General features: G+C 42.8%; 1 pseudogene; it reads left to right on the forward strand.

The window, feature by feature from the left end:
• LOC140202410 (aldo-keto reductase family 1 member B1-like) overlaps nucleotides 1–6,350 on the forward strand; it is a 43,797-nt pseudogene extending 37,447 nt beyond the window's left edge.
• Nucleotides 6,351–6,678: the final 328 nt, after the last annotated feature.

A 6,678-nucleotide genomic window follows, 5' to 3' on the forward strand; every position in this document is an offset into this window, starting at 1 on the left:
TTCTGTGACCTGGGCAGTTTCCTTTCAATATAGGAAATCAAGGTTTGCCTATCACTTCATTTGGAATCTCACTTCTGCATATAAATCACATGGTGGGGATTCCAAAACATCTGGGCAATAGAATCCACTCTACATTTAAGTAGCAAATCTGCAATTGTCATTAATATTCTACAGCAGGCTATTGGCACTAACTATAGTGGATTTGGTTTCAGGTGTTGATCCGGTTCCAGATTCAAAGAAGGCTGGGTGTAATTCCCAAGTCTGTCACTCCAGAATGAATTAAGAAAAACTTTCAGGAAAGTAAGATTTGAGGTATTGTGTCCCGTATATTTCCTGGCCTGTTTCCTCTTAACCTGTGTTGCAGTTCCCTGGAACACCTGCAATTACCCTTCCATTGGTTGCCCCTAGATTACTGGGGACTACTTAAAAGCAAGGCCACATCCACTTTCTCTCTTATATTCTGCAGCCATCACTACATCACCCTTTTCCCCCCATTTAATTTAATAAATATCTTTTGTAATTCTTGTTGTGGCCTGACATCTGTGTTACCTGCTGAGAGCAGAGGCTGTAACATAATGGGGGCTCGTCCATTTTTTTTTTATTTTGAAAAGATGCACCAAATTTGTTTGCCCCTAGATTTTTGAAGTGTACAGGCCTTTTATGTTCTCTTGTGGTGTGCTGCTGTCTTGCCATTTTTCTTTTTTTTTGGTACAACTGCTGCCGGGTGTGTGTGGTTGTGTGAGTGCTGTTAAAAATAGCTCGTGCACGAGAATGCTGGTTAGAGAGGGAATGTGTTCCAGCTGAACTGAGTAAATCAGTTTTTCCTATGGGTCACTCCATTGTTTTCATGGTATTCCTGGGTACAGACGTTCTCTGACAGGGGTACATTTCGGAACTGCATGACCATAGGCTGATGGCCTATGCTTCCTGAAGTTTTGCTTTTTAAAGTCGTCTCTTGTCCAGTACACCTCAGAAGATAAGCAGGGTTGTTCATTTGATTCTTAGAATCTGTACCCTTCTTTGTTTAGACTAGCACTCAGTCATCATACTCACTTTGCAGTGTGTGGTGGTGGTGGGGAAGGGAATGAGAGAAAGCTTAAGTGAATAGGTTAAGTTGGGAGAGTTAAAGTGACTAAATTTTAGGCACTTTTGTGGTGGGTCCATGATTGGCTTCTGTGAAGTTCTACCTTTGAACTTGTTTGTAAACTACTATCCTGAGTTTTGTTAATTAGGATAACTGGCAGTCTCCATTGAAGAATTATGATGCTTATCTTGGATAAGTAATCCATTCTATGTTATTCTGGTATTTGAGAGGTAACATCTAGTTTTAATTTTGTAATTATGGTCTTAATGGCTATTTTCTAGAGCAAAATTTGCCACATGCCGTATCTAGGTCGCTATGTGCTGTACTGGGCCCTCGTGTGTGTTGTGTGCACAGTGTTGCTTTGTAATAAATGCCCCAATTGTAGGTTTGTGCTTATTTCTATACCTTGTCAGTACTTTAGTGTAGGGAAACTTTTAAATATGGCATCTGTTGAAGAGTTCATTAAAGCTCCTTCTCAGGAGCTGCTTAAGCAGTTTACAGAAGATCAACTTTTGCAGCTGGCCTCTGATTACAAAATTGAGCTTACTAACACTGAAAATGGTTGAAAGGAGTGTAAAAATTGTCATCAGGTAAGTGTTGATAGACACTGGGGTTCTTGAAATTAGCTTCCCACCCCCGCCGGATGCCCAAACCTATTCCTTTGTCAGAGGCTGTCATTGAGTTGCGGCTAAACGAGATAGATAGTGCTGCAAGAAAAGCAATTAGTGGACAGGCACAAGGAACACCAAATGCATTTAGAACATGAACGTTTCCTTATGGAATTGTAGTTTAAGAAGTCTCCTAGATTAATCCTTCTGTATTTGATGTAGGTAGCCATTGTAAGTAAGTTCCACCATTTGCAGCGAAGGATGCCAAAATACTTCTCTCATTTTGAATGTGTGGCTACCACTTCAAAGTAGCCTAAATGTGGGTAAAGCCACGGAAGCCTACTCTGCTCCAAGCACTGAAAAGAGCTCAGATTATGATGGGGGTCAAAGTGGCTATCTTGAAATCTTATGAATTAGTTCCTGAGTCTTATCGGCAACACTTTATTAGCTATAGCAGGGGTCGGCAACCTTTTTGCCTCTGTGGGCCAGATCGCGTATTAATGAGCAGACGGTGGGCCAGATAAATGCCTTAAACAACTTGAAATATGGAAATTATCCATTTAAATATATCTAGTTATGCTTTGCCTCAAATTAATGAATAACGCATGCTAGAAAATCATTTGTGCTTAACCAAGGATGCCAATTAGTAATCAAAGAACTCAGTTTAGTTGTAATTTATTTCAATCAAGGCATCTTTTGAATCTATTAAAAGGACACAAAGAATCTTTAAACATAAAACCTATGAACATGATGCATTGAATGGTGGTAAATTAAGTATAATAAAAAGGAAAATTTTGATGCAAACAGTTGATAGATCAATGTGAAACTTGATGCTGTTTGGTGCTTGAAAGCTTCTCAATACTGAGTGTCAGACTTGTTGATGCCAAGAGCAAGACATTATCCAGATGGGCATCAGTCAATCTTGTTCTCAAATGGTTCTTGGTGTGCTTCATTTTTGAAAATAATTGCTCACACAGATAAGTGCTGCCAAACAGTGATGCCATTTTATTTGCATGGTCCACATTCTTTGACAAACTCTCCATCTGTGAAAGGTTTCACCTGTTCTGCAATACGTTTTGAGACTTCGTAGCTGGCACGGGTATTTCCTTCATTTTCACTGCTTTCCTTGGCAAAAAATGATGTTTGTTTTCCGAAACTAGCCTTCATTCACTCAACTTCATCTTTCCTTGCTTGCTCAGTAAACTTGTTAAAATTTCCACTATGGCGGGTCTCGTAATGTCGCCTGATATTTGCCAACTTCTTCACAGCAACATTTTCTAGGCAAATGAGACAAACTGGTTTCCCAGCTTGCTCGATGAAGAAGTAATCTAGTGTCCAAGTGTCTTGGAAATTTCGGCACACAGTGTCTACCTTCCTGCGTTTTGCATTCATTGCCATTGGAATTTTTTTCATCGATTTTATTTTGAAACGCAAGTTATTCAACAAGTATCGTAGCACATGTAAATATCTGAATATTTAGTTTGGATTTCTGGTTAAAACACAGTGACGCTGTTTCTGTTTACAAATTTGAATGATCCCATCTGAAAACCTGCGTGTGCACGGAGAGTATCTAATACATAGTAATAAGGTACTGCCTTCCGACATTCGTATATACCAGTGTTTGGTTTGAAACAAAACGGAACCTGGGGCCAGTGTAACAAGATGCCATGCATGTCCATCAGTGTGGTCATGTGAAACACTCAGAACAGGGAAAAATCGCTCGCGGGCCAGGTAAGCATAGTATCCCAATATTTGCTCACGGGCCAGTCAAAATACCTTCGCGGGCCGGATTTGGCCCGTGGACCATAGGTTGCCTACCCCTGAGCTATAGTAAGCTTGACAGGAAAACGTGTTGTTTGTCTGGGGGGTGAGGGTGGGGGGGGGGGGGAAAGGGGTGAGTCTGCTTGACCAGTGGTGTTTAATTTCGACTTGAGCTAAAGAATGACTTGGTCAGCTCATCATGCTTGAGGAGTTTAAGAGCCTGTCTGCCTGATGTTGTATCTGTCTGCTTAAATGAGCAAAAGGCATCAACCCTTGAGCAAGCTGCCATATTGGAAGATGAGTAATGTCTTAACCCACAAAGTCGGTGTTACCTGTAAACAGCATGCTGGGGAAAAATGCCTATCCTATCAAACACCATCTTTAAAACCAGTACCCCACCTCACCCTTGGCTAAGAATTTTAAATCTGAGAACATCTGAGACCCTGGAGAGACTTGTTCTGGAGCTGCTCCGACCTATGGTTAGGCCACACTTAGATCCCCTCCAGTTCACCTACCAGCCCCGACTAGGAGTTGAGGACTCCATCGTCTACCTGCTGAACCGTGTCTACGCCCACCTGCACAAGCCAGCGAGCACTGTGAGGGTCATGATTTTTGACTTCTCCAGTACGTTCAACACCATCCGCCCTGTTCTGCTGCGGGAGAAGCTGACAACGATGTAGGTGGATGCTTTCCTGGTGTCATGGACTCTTGATTGGCAGACCACAGTACGTGCGCTTGCAACACTGTGTGTCCGACAGAGTGATCAGCGGCACTGGGGCTCCACAGGGGACTGTCTTGTCTCCCTTTCTCTTCACCATTTACACCTCGGACTTCAACTACTGCACAGAGTCTTGTCATCTTCAGAAGTTTTCGGATGACTCTGCCATAGTTGGATGCAGCAGCAAGGGAGATGAGGCTGAGTTCAGGGCTACGGTAGGAAACTTTGTCACATGGTGTGAGCAGAATTATCTGCAGCTTAATGTGAAAAAGACTAAGGAGCTGGTGGTAGACCTGAGGAGAGCTAAGGTACCGGTGACCCCTGTTTCCATCCAGGGGGTCAGTGTGGACATGGTGGAGGATTACAAATACCTGGGGATACGAATTGACAATAAACTGGACTGGTCAATGAACACTGAGGCTGTCTACAAGAAGGGTCAGAGTCGTCTCTATTTCCTGAGGAGACTGAGGTCCTTTGACATCTGTCGGATGATGCTGAGGATGTTCTACGAGTCTGTGGTGGCCAGTGCGATCATGTTTGCTGTTGTGTGCTGGGGCAGCAGGATGAGGGTAGCAGACACCAACAGAATCAACAAACTCATTCGTAAGGCCGGTGATTTTGTGGGGATGGAACTGGACTCTCTGACGGTGGTGTCTGAAAAGAGGATGCTGTCGAAGTTGCATGCCATCTTGGACAATGTCTCCCATCCATTACATAATGGACTGGTTGGGCACAGGAGTACATTTAGCCAGAGACTCATTCCTCCGAGATGCAACACTGAGCATCATAGGAAGTCATTCCTGCCTGTGGCCATCAAACTTTACAACTTCTCCCTTGGAGAGTCAGACACCCTGAGCCAATAGGCTAGTCCTGGACTTATTTCCTGGCATAATTTACATATTACTATTTAATTATTTATTGTTTTATCACTATTTAATTATTTAAGGTGCAACTGTAACGAAAACCAATTTCCCTCGGGATCAATAAAGTATGACTATGAATGCTACATTCTACTGTGTTTCTACTGCAACAAGCCTGGTCATCTAATTGCTGAATGCTCAGTGCTTAATAAAAATCAGAAATCTGTGAAGCCCGTAGCTTTTGAGAAAACTGTAACAAATTCCTGTCTCCATTTGGTGACATCTCAAGCAAGGAACATGAGTTGGCTGGCTGGCTGTTCTTCCTAATGGATGTTTCATTTCTCCTGCCTCTGATCTTGAGTCAAAGCAACCCATTAAGATCTGGAGGAACAGAGCTTTTCAGTCTGATTCTCTAGGATGTTTTGCCATTGAGTCTGCTTTGGGTTCAGAGACACTTGTGAAAGAGTTTGGTACAGGTTTTTTATCCATGTCTTTGCATAACTTTTGTCTCCACTCAGGTTCAGTTTCTGGTGAAGTTGTTGCCCTTTGTTCCCAGATACCAATTGAAGGCATGTCTTTCATTCCAGGGAACAACTTGGCGGGTAGTAGTGCTCCCTACTCCTGAAGTAACCTCTAATCCTGTGGTGCAGATCAGCTTGAGCTGACTATCCCAATACTTTCTTGTTTGTGTTACTACTTATTGCAATGTCTAAGAAAGATTAAAGCAAAGGCAAGAGCTCTGACAATCTCCCTATATTGCCCTCTGTGACACTTTGATGGCCTAAGGTGATGTAGATCTAACAGGGTTTGGCCACGAGTTTCCTCTTGTGAACAGCTAGTACTTGAACAGGAAAAGACCCTTCTGTCTCCTCTGGAGAGGTGGTCTCAGAGGAGACAATTTAGAGGCTTTGTGTGGTTATTAGCAATGGGTTGATAGTGAGAAAGAGGACTCCAAAAGTGTCCGTTCAGGACAATTTGAGTAGTGCCCTGATGTTTACCGATCGGACATAGTGCATTTGGCTCACAATCATAACCTCGCTGATTATTTGGGCACTAGGAAAACTCTTGTGCACTTGGACATTTCTTCTGGCCTGGTGTGAGGCCTGATGTAGCACAGTACCGTAAGTCATGCCAGGTGTGTCAGGTTGTTGGTAAGCTTAATCAGAAGATCCCTGTTGCTCCTCTACATCATCTACACTGTTTTAATTTCACAATCTAAATGTGTTTCTGCTGTTGCAGGTGTTTGATTTACAGTTGAGCGATGAGGAGATGAAGAATATTCTTTCCTTCAACAAGGATTGGTGATCTTCAGGAAAATGGTGAGATGTGTGCACGTCTATTCAGGCTGTCCAGCAGAAGTTGAGCATTACTTTTCCAACATTACCATGTCTATTTTAACTTGCAGTAGTTGTAGTGTTCTCGTGCAGTGTGTTGAAACTCTGACTAAACACCAAGTTAAATCAGAGCCAATGAAGACAGAGTCGTAGTAAGGTTAACCATTCACTGTTCACTCTTCCACATTAACATCGTATGGTGAAAACCGTTGATAAAAGAATACAAACATATACAGCGTCTGTTTCATTCTGGAACCATGTGCGCTCTCTTCTTTTAGTGAGTGTCTCCAGCCGCCCGGAGTAGCGGGCGAGG

The sequence above is a fragment of the Mobula birostris genome, chromosome 9 (assembly GCF_030028105.1).
Source record: "Mobula birostris isolate sMobBir1 chromosome 9, sMobBir1.hap1, whole genome shotgun sequence".
In the NCBI taxonomy this organism is placed as follows: Eukaryota; Metazoa; Chordata; class Chondrichthyes; order Myliobatiformes; family Myliobatidae; genus Mobula; species Mobula birostris.